The sequence below is a fragment of the Oncorhynchus mykiss genome, chromosome 8 (assembly GCF_057628025.1).
Source record: "Oncorhynchus mykiss isolate SJ-2025 chromosome 8, ASM5762802v1, whole genome shotgun sequence".
NCBI lineage: Eukaryota > Metazoa > Chordata > Actinopteri > Salmoniformes > Salmonidae > Oncorhynchus > Oncorhynchus mykiss.
In genome coordinates this window covers 53,647,493-53,667,937 of record NC_143029.1, presented here as the reverse complement: position 1 = coordinate 53,667,937, position 20,445 = coordinate 53,647,493, and the positions used below count along the sequence as shown (strand labels likewise).

At 40.2% G+C, this 20,445-nt stretch overlaps 7 non-coding genes across 7 annotated transcripts; all 7 read left to right on the top strand.

The window, feature by feature from the left end:
• Nucleotides 1-2,741: 2,741 nt before the first annotated feature.
• trnav-cac (transfer RNA valine (anticodon CAC)) lies at nucleotides 2,742-2,814 on the top strand. Its single transcript has one exon. It is a non-coding gene; the product is annotated as a tRNA-Val (tRNA).
• A 3,376-nt stretch (nucleotides 2,815-6,190) lies between these two features.
• Nucleotides 6,191-6,263, top strand: trnav-aac (transfer RNA valine (anticodon AAC)). Its single transcript has one exon. It is a non-coding gene; the product is annotated as a tRNA-Val (tRNA).
• Nucleotides 6,264-6,392: 129 nt separating this feature from the next.
• trnav-cac (transfer RNA valine (anticodon CAC)) lies at nucleotides 6,393-6,465 on the top strand. Its single transcript has one exon. It is a non-coding gene; the product is annotated as a tRNA-Val (tRNA).
• A 2,548-nt stretch (nucleotides 6,466-9,013) lies between these two features.
• Nucleotides 9,014-9,086, top strand: trnav-aac (transfer RNA valine (anticodon AAC)). The gene has a single exon. It is a non-coding gene; the product is annotated as a tRNA-Val (tRNA).
• A 2,608-nt stretch (nucleotides 9,087-11,694) lies between these two features.
• On the top strand, nucleotides 11,695-11,767 carry trnav-aac (transfer RNA valine (anticodon AAC)). The gene has a single exon. It is a non-coding gene; the product is annotated as a tRNA-Val (tRNA).
• A 3,447-nt stretch (nucleotides 11,768-15,214) lies between these two features.
• On the top strand, nucleotides 15,215-15,287 carry trnav-aac (transfer RNA valine (anticodon AAC)). Its single transcript has one exon. It is a non-coding gene; the product is annotated as a tRNA-Val (tRNA).
• A 3,079-nt stretch (nucleotides 15,288-18,366) lies between these two features.
• Nucleotides 18,367-18,439, top strand: trnav-cac (transfer RNA valine (anticodon CAC)). The gene has a single exon. It is a non-coding gene; the product is annotated as a tRNA-Val (tRNA).
• Nucleotides 18,440-20,445: the final 2,006 nt, after the last annotated feature.

The following is a 20,445-nucleotide window of genomic DNA, read 5'->3' as shown; positions in this document are numbered from 1 at the left end:
TAAACCTTGCTGTCTACCTCTCCGACCTGTGGATCAATGTTGCCGTTTTTTTGGGGACCTCCACCATGCGATCTGTATGAATGTGACCAGACTGACAGCTTCTCTGAGCCAGGCAAATTCATTTATCAGGGTCATTGTAATGGATATATCCAAAGAAATGGCAATATAATCCAAGGTAAAACAAACAAAAATGTAGATCGTTTTCTGTCATTTCAGCTGCTTGATGTGATTGTGTGATAGATTTAGTTGGCTGGCTAGCAAAGGAAAAGAAGCTAGCCTGCATAGGTACAGTGTATTTGGAAAGTTTTCAGACCCCTTACTTTTTTCCACATTTTGTTACGTTACAGCCTTATACTAAAATGGATGAAATAAAATAAAATCTATCTACACACAATACCACATAATGACAAAGCGATAACATATAGTTTTTATTAATGAAAAAAATATTTTAAAAATACCTTATTTACATACATTTTCAGACCTTTTGCTATGAGGCTGGAAATTGAGCTCAGGTCCATCCTGTTTCCATTGATCATCCTTGAGATGTTTCTTCAACTTGATTGGAGTCCACCTGTGGTAAATTCAAATGATTGGTCATTTCTGCAGCATTGAAGGTACCCAAGAACACAGTGGCTTCCATCACTCTTAAATAGAAGAAGTTTGGAACCACCAAGCCTCTTCCAAGTTCCGGGTGCACACGATAATTCCCGGCTTCTCATGTCTACCTCACATAATATCCCAAATTGAGTACCACAGAAAGAGCCATAATACCCATTAAATATTTTAAAAATACCTTATTTACGTACGTTTTCAGACCCTTTGCTATGAGGCTGGAAATTGAGCTCAGGTCCATCCTGTTTCCATTGATCATCCTTGAGATGTTTCTTCAACTTGATTGGAGTCCACCTGTGGTAAATTCAAATGATTGGTCATTTCTGCAGCATTGAAGGTACCCAAGAACACAGTGGCTTCCGTCACTCTTAAATGGAAGAAGTTTTGAACCACCAAGCCTCTTCCAAGAGCCGCTGCATGCAATAATTCCCGGCTTCTCAAGCCTTATTGTTTAATTAATTGACTAAGTAATTTCTGATTTCATTAGGTCATTAATTTAACAAATTGGTCCTTCGCACTTCTCAGTATTTGCTATTCAGACTTTAGTTTCAGTAGTGTATAGGTTATCACGTTCGCCTCACACGCGAAAGTCAGTCACACCCTTAGTTTTCCAATCATTCGGTTTCCGTAGTGTAGTGGTTATCACGTTCGCCTCACACGCGACAGGTCCCCATTTCAAAACCGGGCGGAAATATTTTGTAATATTCAATATTTCCCAATGCCCAGAGGCTAGCATTTGGTGTGAAACAGTTGAGGTTTGTCTAAACCTTGCTGTCTACCTCTCCGACCTGTGGATCAATGTTGCCGTTTTTTTGGGGACCTCCACCATGCGATCTGTATGAATGTGACCAGACTGACAGCTTCTCTGAGCCAGGCAAATTCATTTATCAGGGTCATTGTAATGGATATATCCAAAGAAATGGCAATATAATCCAAGGTAAAACAAACAAAAAAGTAGATCGTTTTCTGTCATTTCAGCTGCTTGATGTGATTGTGTGATAGATTTAGTTGGCTGGCTAGCAAAGGAAAATAAGCTAGCCAAAATAGGTACAGTGCATTCGGAAAGTTTTCAGACCCCTTACATTTTTCCACATTTTGTTACGTTACAGCCTTATACTAAAATGGATGAAATAAAATCAAATCTATCTACACACAATACCACATAATGACAAAGCGATAACATATCGTTTTTATTAATGAAAAAAATAATTTAAAAATACCTCATTTACATACATTTTCAGACCCTTTGCTATGAGGCTGGAAATTGAGCTCAGGTCCATCCTGTTTCCATTGATCATCCTTGAGATGTTTCTTCAACTTGATTGGAGTCCACCTGTGGTAAATTCAAATGATTGGTCATTTCTGCAGCATTGAAGGTACCCAAGAACACAGTGGCTTCCATCACTCTTAAATAGAAGAAGTTTGGAACCCCCAAGCCTCTTCCAAGTTCCGGCTGCACACGATAATTCCCGGCTTCTCATGTCTACCTCACATAATATCCCAAATTGAGTACCACAGAAAGAGCCATAATACCCATTAAATATTTTAAAAATACCTTATTTACGTACGTTTTCAGACCCTTTGCTATGAGGCTGGAAATTGAGCTCAGGTCCATCCTGTTTCCATTGATCATCCTTGAGATGTTTCTTCAACTTGATTGGAGTCCACCTGTGGTAAATTCAAATGATTGGTCATTTCTGCAGCATTGAAGGTACCCAAGAACACAGTGGCTTCCATCACTCTTAAATGGAATAAGTTTTGAACCACCAAGCCTCTTCCAAGAGCCGCTGCACACAATAATTCCCGGCTTCTCAAGCCTTATTGTTAAATTAATTGACTAAGTCATTTCTGATTTCATTAGGTTCTGAGAGCGATAAATGTCCCACCCAGCCAAAGTCAGCCACACCCTTAGTATTCCACTCATTGGGTTTCCGTAGTGTAGTGGTTTTCACGTTCGCCTAACACCAGAAAGGTCCCCGGTTCGAGACTGGGTGGAAACACATTTTAACAAATTGGTCCTTCGCACTTCTCAGTATTTGCTATTCAGACTTTAGTTTCAGTAGTGTATTGGTTATCACGTTCGCCTCACACGCGAAAGTCAGTCACACCCTTAGTTTTCCAATCGTTTGGCTTCCGTAGTGTAGTGGTTATCACGTTCGCCTCACACGCGAAAGGTCCCCGGTTCGAAACCGGGCGGAAACATTTTGTAATATTCAATATTTCCCAATGCCCAGAGGCTAGCATTTGGTTTGAAACAGTTGAGGTTTGTCTAAACCTTCCTGTCTACCTCTCCGGCCTGTGGATCAATGTTGCCGTTTTTTTGGGGACCTCCACCATGCGATCTGTATGAATGTGACCAGACTGACAGCTTCTCTGAGCCAGGCAAATTAATTTATCAGGGTCATTGTAATGGATATATCCAAAGAAATGGCAATATAATCCAAGGTAAAACAAACAAAAATGTAGATCGTTTTCTGTCATTTCAGCTGCTTGATGTGATTGTGTGATAGATTTAGTTGGCTGGCTAGCAAAGGAAAAGAAGCTAGCCTGCATAGGTACAGTGCATTCAGAAAGTTTTCAGACCCCTTACTTTTTTCCACATTTTGTTACGTTACAGCCTTATACTAAAATGGATGAAATAAAATAAAATCTATCTACACAGAATACCACATAATGACAAAGTGATAGCATATAGTTTTTTTAATGAAAAAAATATTTTAAAAATACCTTATTTACATACATTTTCAGACCCTTTGCTATGAGACTGGAAATTGAGCTCAGGTCCAGCCTGTTTCCATTGATCATCCTTGAGATGTTTCTTCAACTTGATTGGAGTCCACCTGTGGTAAATTCAAATGATTGGTCATTTCTGCAGCATTGAAGGTACCCAAGAACACAGTGGCTTCCATCACTCTTAAATGGAAGAAGTTTTGAACCACCAAGCCTCTTCCAAGAGCCGCTGCACACAATAATTCCCGGCTTCTCAAGCCTTATTGTTTAATTAATTGACTAAGTAATTTCTGATTTCATTAGGTTCTGAGAGCGATAAATGTCCCACCCAGCCAAAGTCAGCCACACCCTTAGTATGCCACTCATTGGGTTTCCGTAGTGTAGTGGTTATCACGTTCGCATAACACGCGAAAGGTCCCCGGTTCGAGACCGGGCGGAAACACATTTTAACAAATTGGTCCTTCGCACTTCTCAGTATTTGCTATTCAGACTTTAGTTTCAGTAGTGTATTGGTTATCACGTTCGCCTCACACGCGAAAGTGAGTCACACCCTTAGTTTTCCAAACATTCGGTTTCCGTAGTGTAGTGGTTATCACATTCGCCTCACATGCGAAAGGTCCCCGGTTCGAAACCGGGCGGAAGCATTTTGTAATATTCAATATTTCCCAATGCCCAGAGGCTAGCATTTGGTTTGAAACAGTTGAGGTTTGTCTAAACCTTGCTGTCTACCTCTCCGACCTGTGGATCAATTTAGCCGTTTTTTGGGGGACCTCCACCATGCGATCTGTATGAATGTGACCAGACTGACAGCTTCTCTGAGCCAGGCAAATTCATTTATCAGGGTCATTGTAATGGATATATCCAAAGAAATGGCAATATAATCCAAGGTAAAACAAACAAAAATGTAGATCGTTTTCTGTCATTTCAGCTGCTTGATGTGATTGTGTGATAGATTTAGTTGGCTGGCTAGCAAAGGAAAATAAGCTAGCCTGCATAGGTACAGTGCATTCGGAAAGTTTTCAGACCCCTTACTTTTTTCCACATTTTGTTACGTTACAGCCTTATACTAAAATGGATGAAATAAAATAAAATCTATCTACACACAATACCACATAATGACAAAGCGATAACATATAGTTTTTATTAATGAAAAATATATTTTAAAAATACCTTATTTACATACATTTTCAGACCCTTTGCTATGAGGCTGGAAATTGAGCTCAGGTCCATCCTGTTTCCATTGATCATCCTTGAGATGTTTCTTCAACTTGATTGGAGTCCACCTGTGGTAAATTCAAATGATTGGTCATTTCTGCAGCATTGAAGGTACCCAAGAACACAGTGGCTTCCATCACTCTTAAATGGAAGAAGTTTTGAACCACCAAGCCTCTTCCAAGAGCCGCTGCACACAATAATTCCCGGCTTCTCAAGCCTTATTGTTTAATTAATTGACTAAGTAATTTCTGATTTCATTAGGTTCTGAGAGCGATAAATGTCCCTCCCAGCCAAAGTCAGCCACACCCTTAGTATTCCACTCATTGGGTTTCCGTAGTGTAGTGGTTATCACGTTCGCCTAACACACGAAAGGTCCCCGGTTCGAAACCGGGCGGAAACATTTTGTAATATTCAATATTTCCCAATGCCCAGAGGCTAGCATTTGGTTTGAAACAGTTGAGGTTTGTCTAAACCTTGCTGTCTACCTCTCCGACCTGTGGATCAATTTTGCCGTTTTTTGGGGGACCTCCACCATGCGATCTGTATGAATGTGACCAGACTGACAGCTTCTCTGAGCCAGGCAAATTCATTTATCAGGGTCATTGTAATGGATATTTCCAAAGAAATGGCAATATAATCCAAGGTAAAACAAACAAAAATGTAGATCGTTTTCTGTCATTTCAGCTGCTTGATGTGATTGTGTGATAGATTTAGTTGGCTGGCTAGCAAAGGAAAAGAAGCTAGCTTGCATAGGTACAGTGCATTCGGAAAGTTTTCAGACCCCTTACTTTTTTCCACATTTTGTTACGTTACAGCCTTATACTAAAATGGATGAAATAAAATAAAATCTATCTACACACAATCCCACATAATGACAAAGCGATAACATATAGTTTTTATTAATGAAAAAAATATTTTAAAAATACCTTATTTACATATATTTTCAGACCCTTTGCTATGAGGCTGGAAATTGAGCTCAGGTCCATCCTGTTTCCATTGATCATCCTTGAGATGTTTCTTCAACTTGATTGGAGTCCACCTGTGGTAAATTCAAATGATTGGTCATTTCTGCAGCATTGAAGGTACCCAAGAACACAGTGGCTTCCATCACTCTTAAATAGAAGAAGTTTGGAACCACCAAGCCTCTTCCAAGTTCCGGCTGCACACGATAATTCCCGGCTTCTCATGTCTAACTCACATAATATCCCAAATTGAGTACCACAGAAAGAGCCATAATACCCATTAAATATTTTAAAAATACCTTATTTATGTACGTTTTCAGACCCTTTGCTATGAGGCTGGAAATTGAGCTCAGGTCCATCCTGTTTCCATTGATCATCCTTGAGATGTTTCTTCAACTTGATTGGAGTCCACCTGTGGTAAATTCAAATGATTGGTCATTTCTGCAGCATTGAAGGTACCCAAGAACACAGTGGCTTCCATCACTCTTAAATGGAAGAAGTTTTGAACCACCAAGCCTCTTCCAAGAGCCGCTGCACACAATAATTCCCGGCTTCTCAAGCCTTATTGTTTAATTAATTGACTAAGTAATTTCTGATTTCATTAGGTTCTGAGAGCGATAAATGTCCCACCCAGCCAAAGTCAGCCACACCCTTAGTACTCCACTCATTGGGTTTCTGTAGTGTAGTGGTTATCACGTTCGCCTAACACGCGAAAGGTCCCCGGTTCGAGACCGGGCGGAAACACATTTTAACAAATTGGTCCTTCGCACTTCTCAGTATTTGCTATTCAGACTTTAGTTTCAGTAGTGTATTGGTTATCACGTTCGCCTCACACGCGAAAGTCAGTCACACCCTTAGTTTTCCAATCATTCGGTTTCTGTAGTGTAGTGGTTATCACGTTCGCCTCACACGCGAAAGGTCCCCGGTTCGAAACCGGGCGGAAACATTTTGTAATATTCAATATTTCCCAATGCCCAGAGGCTAGCATTTGGTTTGAAACAGTTGAGGTTTGTCTAAACCTTGCTGTCTACCTCTCCGACCTGTGGATCAATGTTGCCGTTTTTTTGGGGACCTCCACCATGCGATCTGTATGAATGTGACCAGACTGACAGCTTCTCTGAGCCAGGCAAATTCATTTATCAGGGTCATTGTAATGGATATTTCCAAAGAAATGGCAATATAATCCAAGGTAAAACAAACAAAAATGTAGATCGTTTTCTGTCATTTCAGCTGCTTGATGTGATTGTGTGATAGATTTAGTTGGCTGGCTAGCAAAGGAAAAGAAGCTAGCTTGCATAGGTACAGTGCATTCGGAAAGTTTTCAGACCCCTTACTTTTTTACACATTTTGTTACGTTACAGCCTTATACTAAAATGGATGAAATAAAATAAAATCTATCTACACACAATACCACATAATGACAAAGCGATAACATATAGTTTTTATTAATGAAAAAAATATTTTAAAAATACCTTAATTACATATATTTTCAGACCCTTTGCTATGAGGCTGGAAATTGAGCTCAGGTCCATCCTGTTTCCATTGATCATCCTTGAGATGTTTCTTCAACTTGATTGGAGTCCACCTGTGGTAAATTCAAATGATTGGTCATTTCTGCAGCATTGAAGGTACCCAAGAACACAGTGGCTTCCATCACTCTTAAATAGAAGAAGTTTGGAACCACCAAGCCTCTTCCAAGTTCCGGCTGCACACGATAATTCCCGGCTTCTCATGTCTACCTCACATAATATCCCAAATTGAGTACCACAGAAAGAGCCATAATACCCATTAAATATTTTAAAAATACCTTATTTATGTACGTTTTCAGACTCTTTGCTATGAGGCTGGAAATTGAGCTCAGGTCCATCCTGTTTCCATTGATCATCCTTGAGATGTTTCTTCAACTTGATTGGAGTCCACCTGTGGTAAATTCAAATGATTGGTCATTTCTGCAGCATTGAAGGTACCCAAGAACACAGTGGCTTCCATCACTCTTAAATAGAAGAAGTTTGGAACCACCAAGCCTCTTCCAAGTTCCGGCTGCACACGATAATTCCCGGCTTCTCATGTCTACCTCACATAATATCCCAAATTGAGTACCACATAAAGAGCCATAATACCCATTAAATATTTTAAAAATACCTTATTTACGTACGTTTTCAGACACCCTTAGTTTTCCAATCATTCAGTTTCCGTAGTGTAGTGGTTATCACATTCGCCTCACACGCAAAAGGTCCCCGGTTTGAAACTGGGCGGAAACATCTTGTAATATTCAATATTTCCCAATGCCCAGAGGCTAGCATTTGGTTTGAAACAGTTGAGGTTTGTCTAAACCTTGCTGTCTACCTCTCCGACCTGTGGATCAATGTTGCCGTTTTTTTGGGGACCTCCACCATGCGATCTGTATGAATGTGACCAGACTGACAGCTTCTCTGAGCCAGGCAAATTCATTTATCAGGGTCATTGTAATGGATATATCCAAAGAAATGGCAATATAATCCAAGGTAAAACAAACAAAAATGTAGATCGTTTTCTGTCATTTCAGCTGCTTGATGTGATTGTGTGATAGATTTAGTTGGCTGGCTAGCAAAGGAAAAGAAGCTAGCCTGCATAGGTACAGTGCATTCGGAATGTTTTCAGACCTCTTACTTTTTTCCACATTTTGTTACGTTACAGCCTTATACTAAAATGGATGAAATAAAATAAAATCTATCTACACACAATACCACATAATGACAAAGCGATAACATATAGTTTTTATTAACGAAAAAAATATTTTAAAAATACCTTATTTACATACATTTTCAGACCCTTTGCTATGAGGCTGGAAATTGAGCTCAGGTCCATCCTGTTTCCATTGATCATCCTTGAGATGTTTCTTCAACTTGATTGGAGTCCACCTGTGGTAAATTCAAATGATTGGTCATTTCTGCAGCATTGAAGGTACCCAAGAACACAGTGGCTTCCATCACTCTTAAATAGAAGAAGTTTGGAACCACCAAGCCTCTTCCAAGTTCCGGCTGCACACGATAATTCCCGGCTTCTCATGTCTACCTCACATAATATCCCAAATTGAGTACCACAGAAAGAGCCATAATACCCATTAAATATTTTAAAAATACCTTATTTATGTACGTTTTCAGACCCTTTGCTATGAGGCTGGAAATTGAGCTCAGGTCCATCCTGTTTCCATTGATCATCCTTGAGATGTTTCTTCAACTTGATTGGAGTCCACCTGTGGTAAATTCAAATGATTGGTCATTTCTGCAGCATTGAAGGTACCCAAGAACACAGTGGCTTCCATCACTCTTAAATGGAAGAAGTTTTGAACCACCAAGCCTCTTCCAAGAGCCGCTGCACACAATAATTCCCGGCTTCTCAAGCCTTATTGTTTAATTAATTGACTAAGTAATTTCTGATTTCATTAGGTTCTGAGAGCGATAAATGTCCCACCCAGCCAAAGTCAGCCACACCCTTAGTATTCCACTCATTGGGTTTCCGTAGTGTAGTGGTTATCACGTTCGCCTAACACGCGAAAGGTCCCCGGTTCGAGACCGGGCGGAAGCACATTTGAACAAATTGGTCCTTCGCACTTCTCAGTATTTGCTATTCAGACTTTAGTTTCAGTAGTGTATTGGTTATCACGTTCGCCTCACACGCGAAAGTCAGTCACACCCTTAGTTTTCCAATCATTCGGTTTCCGTAGTGTAGTGGTTATCACGTTTGCCTCACACGCGAAAGGTCCCCGATTCAAAACCGGGCGGAAACATTTGGTAATATTCAGTATTTCCCAATGCCCAGAGGCTAGCATTTGGTTTGAAACAGTTGAGGTTTGTCTAAACCTTGCTGTCTACCTCTCCGACCTGTGGATCAATTTTGCCGTTTTTTGGGGGACCTCCACCATGCGATCTGTATGAATGTGACCAGACTGACAGCTTCTCTGAGCCAGGCAAATTCATTTATCAGGGTCATTGTAATGGATATATCCAAAGAAATGGCAATATAATCCAAGGTAAAACAAACAAAAATGTAGATCGTTTTCTGTAATTTCAGCTGCTTGATGTGATTGTGTGATAGATTTAGTTGGCTGGCTAGCAAAGGAAAATAAGCTAGCCTGCATAGGTACAGTGCATTCGGAAAGTTTTCAGACCCCTTACTTTTTTCCACATTTTGTTACGTTACAGCCTTATACTAAAATGGATGAAATAAAATAAAATCTATCTACACACAATACCACATAATGACAAAGCGATAACATATAGTTTTTATTAATGAAAAAAATATTTTAAAAATACCTTATTTACATACATTTTCAGACCCTTTGCTATGAGGCTGGAAATTGAGCTCAGGTCCATCCTGTTTCCATTGATCATCCTTGAGATGTTTCTTCAACTTGATTGGAGTCCACCTGTGGTAAATTCAAATGATTGGTCATTTCTGCAGCATTGAAGGTACCCAAGAACACAGTGGCTTCCATCACTCTTAAATGGAAGAAGTTTTGAACCACCAAGCCTCTTCCAAGAGCCGCTGCACACAATAATTCCCGGCTTCTCAAGCCTTATTGTTTAATTAATTGACTAAGTAATTTCTGATTTCATTAGGTTCTGAGAGCGATAAATGTCCCACCCAGCCAAAGTCAGCCACACCCTTAGTATTCCACTCATTGGGTTTCCGTAGTGTAGTGGTTATCACGTTCACCTAACACGCGAAAGGTCCCCGGATCGAGACCGGGCGGAAACACATTTTAACAAATTGGTCCTTCGCACTTCTCAGTATTTGCTATTCAGACTTTAGTTTCAGTAGTGTATTGGTTATCACGTTCGCCTCACACGCGAAAGTCAGTCACACCCTTAGTTTTCCAATCATTCGGTTTCCGTAGTGTAGTGGTTATCACGTTCGCCTCACACGCAAAAGGTCCCCGATTCGAAACCGGGCGGAAACATTTGGTAATATTCAGTATTTCCCAATGCCCAGAGGCTAGCATTTGGTTTGAAACAGTTGAGGTTTGTCTAAACCTTGCTGTCTACCTCTCCGACCTGTGGATCAATGTTGCCGTTTTTTGGGGGACCTCCACCATGCGATCTGTATGAATGTGACCAGACTGACAGCTTCTCTGAGCCAGGCAAATTCATTTATCAGGGTCATTGTAATGGATATATCCAAAGAAATGGCAATATAATCCAAGGTAAAACAAACAAAAATGTAGATCGTTTTCTGTAATTTCAGCTGCTTGATGTGATTGTGTGATAGATTTAGTTGGCTGGCTAGCAAAGGAAAATAAGCTAGCCTGCATAGGTACAGTGCATTCGGAAAGTTTTCAAACCCCTTACTTTTTTCCACATTTTGTTACGTTACAGCCTTATACTAAAATGGATGAAATAAAATAAAATCTATCTACACACAATACCACATAATGACAAAGCGATAACATATAGTTTTTATTAATGAAAATAATATTTTAAAAATACCTTATTTACATACATTTTCAGACCCTTTGCTATGAGGCTGGAAATTGAGCTCAGGTCCATCCTGTTTCCATTGATCATCCTTGAGATGTTTCTTCAACTTGATTGGAGTCCACCTGTGGTAAATTCAAATGATTGGTCATTTCTGCAGCATTGAAGGTACCCAAGAACACAGTGGCTTCCATCACTCTTAAATAGAAGAAGTTTGGAACCACCAAGCCTCTTCCAAGTTCCGGCTGCACACGATAATTCCCGGCTTCTCATGTCTACCTCACATAATATCCCAAATTGAGTACCACAGAAAGAGCCATAATACCCATTAAATATTTTAAAAATACCTTATTTATGTACGTTTTCAGACCCTTTGCTATGAGGCTGGAAATTGAGCTCAGGTCCATCCTGTTTCCATTGATCATCCTTGAGATGTTTCTTCAACTTGATTGGAGTCCACCTGTGGTAAATTCAAATGATTGGTCATTTCTGCAGCATTGAAGGTACCCAAGAACACAGTGGCTTCCATCACTCTTAAATGGAAGAAGTTTTGAACCACCAAGCCTCTTCCAAGAGCCGCTGCACACAATAATTCCCGGCTTCTCAAGCCTTATTGTTTAATTAATTGACTAAGTAATTTCTGATTTCATTAGGTTCTGAGAGCGATAAATGTCCCACCCAGCCAAAGTCAGCCACACCCTTAGTATTCCACTCATTGGGTTTCCGTAGTGTAGTGGTTATCACGTTCGCCTAACACGCGAAAGGTCCCCGGTTCGAGACCGGGCGGAAGCACATTTGAACAAATTGGTCCTTCGCACTTCTCAGTATTTGCTATTCAGACTTTAGTTTCAGTAGTGTATTGGTTATCACGTTCGCCTCACACGCGAAAGTCAGTCACACCCTTAGTTTTCCAATCATTCGGTTTCCGTAGTGTAGTGGTTATCACGTTTGCCTCACACGCGAAAGGTCCCCGATTCAAAACCGGGCGGAAACATTTGGTAATATTCAGTATTTCCCAATGCCCAGAGGCTAGCATTTGGTTTGAAACAGTTGAGGTTTGTCTAAACCTTGCTGTCTACCTCTCCGACCTGTGGATCAATGTTGCCGTTTTTTGGGGGACCTCCACCATGCGATCTGTATGAATGTGACCAGACTGACAGCTTCTCTGAGCCAGGCAAATTCATTTATCAGGGTCATTGTAATGGATATATCCAAAGAAATGGCAATATAATCCAAGGTAAAACAAACAAAAATGTAGATCGTTTTCTGTAATTTCAGCTGCTTGATGTGATTGTGTGATAGATTTAGTTGGCTGGCTAGCAAAGGAAAATAAGCTAGCCTGCATAGGTACAGTGCATTCGGAAAGTTTTCAGACCCCTTACTTTTTTCCACATTTTGTTACGTTACAGCCTTATACTAAAATGGATGAAATAAAATAAAATCTATCTACACACAATACCACATAATGACAAAGCGATAACATATAGTTTTTATTAATGAAAAAAATATTTTAAAAATACCTTATTTACATACATTTTCAGACCCTTTGCTATGAGGCTGGAAATTGAGCTCAGGTCCATCCTGTTTCCATTGATCATCCTTGAGATGTTTCTTCAACTTGATTGGAGTCCACCTGTGGTAAATTCAAATGATTGGTCATTTCTGCAGCATTGAAGGTACCCAAGAACACAGTGGCTTCCATCACTCTTAAATGGAAGAAGTTTTGAACCACCAAGCCTCTTCCAAGAGCCGCTGCACACAATAATTCCCGGCTTCTCAAGCCTTATTGTTTAATTAATTGACTAAGTAATTTCTGATTTCATTAGGTTCTGAGAGCGATAAATGTCCCACCCAGCCAAAGTCAGCCACACCCTTAGTATTCCACTCATTGGGTTTCCGTAGTGTAGTGGTTATCACGTTCGCCTAACACGCGAAAGGTCCCCGGTTCGAGACCGGGGCGGAAGCACATTTGAACAAATTGGTCCTTCGCACTTCTCAGTATTTGCTATTCAGACTTTAGTTTCAGTAGTGTATTGGTTATCACGTTCGCCTCACACGCGAAAGTCAGTCACACCCTTAGTTTTCCAATCATTCGGTTTCCGTAGTGTAGTGGTTATCACGTTTGCCTCACACGCGAAAGGTCCCCGATTCAAAACCGGGCGGAAACATTTGGTAATATTCAGTATTTCCCAATGCCCAGAGGCTAGCATTTGGTTTGAAACAGTTGAGGTTTGTCTAAACCTTGCTGTCTACCTCTCCGACCTGTGGATCAATGTTGCCGTTTTTTGGGGGACCTCCACCATGCGATCTGTATGAATGTGACCAGACTGACAGCTTCTCTGAGCCAGGCAAATTCATTTATCAGGGTCATTGTAATGGATATATCCAAAGAAATGGCAATATAATCCAAGGTAAAACAAACAAAAATGTAGATCGTTTTCTGTAATTTCAGCTGCTTGATGTGATTGTGTGATAGATTTAGTTGGCTGGCTAGCAAAGGAAAATAAGCTAGCCTGCATAGGTACAGTGCATTCGGAAAGTTTTCAGACCCCTTACTTTTTTCCACATTTTGTTACGTTACAGCCTTATACTAAAATGGATGAAATAAAATAAAATCTATCTACACACAATACCACATAATGACAAAGCGATAACATATAGTTTTTATTAATGAAAAAAACATTTTAAAAATACCTTATTTACATACATTTTCAGACCCTTTGCTATGAGGCTGGAAATTGAGCTCAGGTCCATCCTGTTTCCATTGATCATCCTTGAGATGTTTCTTCAACTTGATTGGAGTCCACCTGTGGTAAATTCAAATGATTGGTCATTTCTGCAGCATTGAAGGTACCCAAGAACACAGTGGCTTCCATCACTCTTAAATGGAAGAAGTTTTGAACCACCAAGCCTCTTCCAAGAGCCGCTGCACACAATAATTCCCGGCTTCTCAAGCCTTATTGTTTAATTAATTGACTAAGTAATTTCTGATTTCATTAGGTTCTGAGAGCGATAAATGTCCCACCCAGCCAAAGTCAGCCACACCCTTAGTATTCCACTCATTGGGTTTCCGTAGTGTAGTGGTTATCACGTTCACCTAACACGCGAAAGGTCCCCGGATCGAGACCGGGCGGAAACACATTTTAACAAATTGGTCCTTCGCACTTCTCAGTATTTGCTATTCAGACTTTAGTTTCAGTAGTGTATTGGTTATCACGTTCGCCTCACACGCGAAAGTCAGTCACACCCTTAGTTTTCCAATCATTCGGTTTCCGTAGTGTAGTGGTTATCACGTTCGCCTCACACGCAAAAGGTCCCCGATTCGAAACCGGGCGGAAACATTTGGTAATATTCAGTATTTCCCAATGCCCAGAGGCTAGCATTTGGTTTGAAACAGTTGAGGTTTGTCTAAACCTTGCTGTCTACCTCTCCGACCTGTGGATCAATGTTGCCGTTTTTTGGGGGACCTCCACCATGCGATCTGTATGAATGTGACCAGACTGACAGCTTCTCTGAGCCAGGCAAATTCATTTATCAGGGTCATTGTAATGGATATATCCAAAGAAATGGCAATATAATCCAAGGTAAAACAAACAAAAATGTAGATCGTTTTCTGTAATTTCAGCTGCTTGATGTGATTGTGTGATAGATTTAGTTGGCTGGCTAGCAAAGGAAAATAAGCTAGCCTGCATAGGTACAGTGCATTCGGAAAGTTTTCAAACCCCTTACTTTTTTCCACATTTTGTTACGTTACAGCCTTATACTAAAATGGATGAAATAAAATAAAATCTATCTACACACAATACCACATAATGACAAAGCGATAACATATAGTTTTTATTAATGAAAATAATATTTTAAAAATACCTTATTTACATACATTTTCAGACCCTTTGCTATGAGGCTGGAAATTGAGCTCAGGTCCATCCTGTTTCCATTGATCATCCTTGAGATGTTTCTTCAACTTGATTGGAGTCCACCTGTGGTAAATTCAAATGATTGGTCATTTCTGCAGCATTGAAGGTACCCAAGAACACAGTGGCTTCCATCACTCTTAAATGGAAGAAGTTTTGAACCACCAAGCCTCTTCCAAGAGCCGCTGCACACAATAATTCCCGGCTTCTCAAGCCTTATTGTTTAATTAATTGACTAAGCAATTTCTGATTTCATTAGGTTCTGAGAGCGATACATGTCCCACCCAGCCAAAGTCAGCCACACCCTTAGTACTCCACTCATTGGGTTTCCGTAGTGTAGTGGTTATCACGTTCGCCTAACACGCGAAAGGTCCCCGGTTCGAGACCGGGCGGAAACACATTTTAACAAATTGGTCCTTCGCACTTCTCAGTATTTGCTATTCAGACTTTAGTTTCAGTAGTGTATTGGTTATCACGTTCGCCTCACACGCGAAAGTCAGTCACACCCTTAGTTTTCCAATCATTCGGTTTCCGTAGTGTAGTGGTTATTACGTTCGCCTCACACGCGAAAGGTCCCCGGTTCGAAACCGGGCGGAAACATTTTGTAATATTCAATATTTCCCAATGCCCAGAGTCTAGCATTTGGTTTGAAACAGTTGAGGTTTGTCTAAACCTTGCTGTCTACCTCTCCGACCTGTGGATCAATGTTGCCGTTTTTTGGGGGACCTCCACCATGCGATCTGTATGAATGTGACCAGACTGACAGCTTCTCTGAGCCAGGCAAATTCATTTATCAGGGTCATTGTAATGGATATTTCCAAAGAAATGGCAATATAATCCAAGGTAAAACAAACAAAAATGTAGATCGTTTTCTGTCATTTCAGCTGCTTGATGTGATTGTGTGATAGATTTAGTTGGCTGGCTAGCAAAGGAAAAGAAGCTAGCTTGCATAGGTACAGTGCATTCGGAAAGTTTTCAGACCCCTTACTTTTTTCCACATTTTGTTACGTTACAGCCTTATACTAAAATGGATGAAATAAAATAAAATCTATCTACACACAATACCATATAATGACAAAGCGATAACATATAGTTTTTATTAATGAAAAAAATATTTTAAAAATACCTTATTTACATACATTTTCAGACCCTTTGCTATGAGGCTGGAAATTGAGCTCAGGTCCATCCTGTTTCCATTGATCATCCTTGAGATGTTTCTTCAACTTGATTGGAGTCCACCTGTGGTAAATTCAAATGATTGGTCATTTCTGCAGCATTGAAGGTACCCAAGAACACAGTGGCTTCCATCACTCTTAAATAGAAGAAGTTTGGAACCACCAAGCCTCTTCCAAGTTCCGGCTGCACACGATAATTCCCGGCTTCTCATGTCTACCTCACATAATATCCCAAATTGAGTACCACATAAAGAGCCATAATACCCATAAAATATTTTAAAAATACCTTATTTACGTACGTTTTCAGACCCTTTGCTATGAGGCTGGAAATTGAGCTCAGGTCCATCCTGTTTCCATTGATCATCCTTGAGATGTTTCTTCAACTTGATTGGAGTCCACCTGTGGTAAATTCAAATGATTGGTCATTTCTGCAGCATTGAAGGTACCCAAGAACACAGTGGCTTCCATCACTCTTAAATGGAAGAAGTTTTGAACCACCAAGCCTCTTCCAAGTTCAGGCTGCACACGATAATTCCCGGCTTCTCATGTCTACCTCACATAATATCCCAAATTGAGTACCACATAAAGAGCCATAATACCCATTAAATATTTTAAAAATACCTTATTTACGTACGTTTTCAGACACCCTTAGTTTTCCAATCATTCAGTTTCCGTAGTGTAGTGGTTATCACATTCGCCTCACACGCCAAAGGTCCCTGGTTCGAGACCGGGCGGAAACACATTTTAACAAATTGGTCCTTCGCACTTCTCAGTATTTGCTATTCAGACTTTAGTTTCAGGAGTGTATTGGTTATCACGTTCGCCTCACACGCGAAAGGTCCCTGGTTCGAAACCGGGCGGAAACATTTTGTAATATTCAATATTTCCCAATGCCCAGAGGCTAGCATTTGGTTTGAAACAGTTGAGGTTTGTCTAAACCTTGCTGTCTACCTCTCTGACCTCTGGATCAATGTTGCTGTTTTTTTGGGGACCTCCACCATGCGATCTGTATGAATGTGACCAGACTGACAGCTTCTCTGAGACAGGCAAAATCATTTATCAGGGTCATTGTAATGGATATATCCAAAGAAATGGCAATATAATCCAAGGTAAAACAAACAAAAATGTAGATCGTTTTCTGTCATTTCAGCTGCTTGATGTGATTGTGTGATAGATTTAGTTGGCTGGCTAGCAAAGGAAAAGAAGCTAGCCTGCATAGGTACAGTGCATTCGGAAAGTTTTCAGACCCCTTACTTTTTTCCACATTTTGTTACGTTACAGCCTTATACTAAAATGGATGAAATAAAATAAAATCTATCTACACACAATACCACATAATGACAAAGCGATAACATATAGTTTTTATTAATGAAAAAAATATTTAAAAAAATACCTTATTTACATACATTTTCAGACCCTTTGCTATGAGGCTGGAAATTGAGCTCAGGTCCATCCTGTTTCCATTGATCATCCTTGAGATGTTTCTTCAACTTGATTGGAGTCCACCTGTGGTAAATTCAAATGATTGGTCATTTCTGCAGCATTGAAGGTACCCAAGAACACAGTGGCTTCCATCACTCTTAAATAGAAGAAGTTTGGAACCACCAAGCCTCTTCCAAGTTCCGGCTGCACACGATAATTCCCGGCTTCTCATGTCTACCTCACATAATATCCCAAATTGAGTACCACAGAAAGAGCCATAATACCCATTAAATATTTTTAAAATACCTTATTGACATACATTTTCAGACCCTTTGCTATGAGGCTGGAAATTGAGCTCAGGTCCATCCTGTTTCCATTGATCATCCTTGAGATGTTTCTTCAACTTGATTGGAGTCCACCTGTGGTAAATTCAAATGATTGGTCATTTCTGCAGCATTGAAGGTACCCAAGAACACAGTGGCTTCCATCACTCTTAAATGGAAGAAGTTTTGAACCACCAAGCCTCTTCCAAGAGCCGCTGCACACAATAATTCCCGGCTTCTCAAGCCTTATTGTTAAATTAATTGACTAAGTCATTTCTGATTTCATTAGGTTCTGAGAGCGATAAATGTCCCACCCAGCCAAAGTCAGCCACACCCTTAGTATTCCACTCATTGGGTTTCCGTAGTGTAGTGGTTTTCACGTTCGCCTAACACCAGAAAGGTCCCCGGTTCGAGACTGGGTGGAAACACATTTTAACAAATTGGTCCTTCGCACTTCTCAGTATTTGCTATTCAGACTTTAGTTTCAGTAGTGTATTGGTTATCACGTTCGCCTCACACGCGAAAGTCAGTCACACCCTTAGTTTTCCAATCGTTTGGCTTCCGTAGTGTAGTGGTTATCACGTTCGCCTCACACGCGAAAGGTCCCCGGTTCGAAACCGGGCGGAAACATTTTGTAATATTCAATATTTCCCAATGCCCAGAGGCTAGCATTTGGTTTGAAACAGTTGAGGTTTGTCTAAACCTTCCTGTCTACCTCTCCGGCCTGTGGATCAATGTTGCCGTTTTTTTGGGGACCTCCACCATGCGATCTGTATGAATGTGACCAGACTGACAGCTTCTCTGAGCCAGGCAAATTAATTTATCAGGGTCATTGTAATGGATATATCCAAAGAAATGGCAATATAATCCAAGGTAAAACAAACAAAAATGTAGATCGTTTTCTGTCATTTCAGCTGCTTGATGTGATTGTGTGATAGATTTAGTTGGCTGGCTAGCAAAGGAAAAGAAGCTAGCCTGCATAGGTACAGTGCATTCAGAAAGTTTTCAGACCCCTTACTTTTTTCCACATTTTGTTACGTTACAGCCTTATACTAAAATGGATGAAATAAAATAAAATCTATCTACACAGAATACCACATAATGACAAAGTGATAGCATATAGTTTTTTTAATGAAAAAAATATTTTAAAAATACCTTATTTACATACATTTTCAGACCCTTTGCTATGAGACTGGAAATTGAGCTCAGGTCCAGCCTGTTTCCATTGATCATCCTTGAGATGTTTCTTCAACTTGATTGGAGTCCACCTGTGGTAAATTCAAATGATTGGTCATTTCTGCAGCATTGAAGGTACCCAAGAACACAGTGGCTTCCATCACTCTTAAATGGAAGAAGTTTTGAACCACCAAGCCTCTTCCAAGAGCCGCTGCACACAATAATTCCCGGCTTCTCAAGCCTTATTGTTTAATTAATTGACTAAGTAATTTCTGATTTCATTAGGTTCTGAGAGCGATAAATGTCCCACCCAGCCAAAGTCAGCCACACCCTTAGTATGCCACTCATTGGGTTTCCGTAGTGTAGTGGTTATCACGTTCGCATAACACGCGAAAGGTCCCCGGTTCGAGACCGGGCGGAAACACATTTTAACAAATTGGTCCTTCGCACTTCTCAGTATTTGCTATTCAGACTTTAGTTTCAGTAGTGTATTGGTTATCACGTTCGCCTCACACGCGAAAGTGAGTCACACCCTTAGTTTTCCAAACATTCGGTTTCCGTAGTGTAGTGGTTATCACATTCGCCTCACATGCGAAAGGTCCCCGGTTCGAAACCGGGCGGAAGCATTTTGTAATATTCAATATTTCCCAATGCCCAGAGGCTAGCATTTGGTTTGAAACAGTTGAGGTTTGTCTAAACCTTGCTGTCTACCTCTCCGACCTGTGGATCAATTTAGCCGTTTTTTGGGGGACCTCCACCATGCGATCTGTATGAATGTGACCAGACTGACAGCTTCTCTGAGCCAGGCAAATTCATTTATCAGGGTCATTGTAATGGATATATCCAAAGAAATGGCAATATAATCCAAGGTAAAACAAACAAAAATGTAGATCGTTTTCTGTCATTTCAGCTGCTTGATGTGATTGTGTGATAGATTTAGTTGGCTGGCTAGCAAAGGAAAATAAGCTAGCCTGCATAGGTACAGTGCATTCGGAAAGTTTTCAGACCCCTTACTTTTTTCCACATTTTGTTACGTTACAGCCTTATACTAAAATGGATGAAATAAAATAAAATCTATCTACACACAATACCACATAATGACAAAGCGATAACATATAGTTTTTATTAATGAAAAATATATTTTAAAAATACCTTATTTACATACATTTTCAGACCCTTTGCTATGAGGCTGGAAATTGAGCTCAGGTCCATCCTGTTTCCATTGATCATCCTTGAGATGTTTCTTCAACTTGATTGGAGTCCACCTGTGGTAAATTCAAATGATTGGTCATTTCTGCAGCATTGAAGGTACCCAAGAACACAGTGGCTTCCATCACTCTTAAATGGAAGAAGTTTTGAACCACCAAGCCTCTTCCAAGAGCCGCTGCACACAATAATTCCCGGCTTCTCAAGCCTTATTGTTTAATTAATTGACTAAGTAATTTCTGATTTCATTAGGT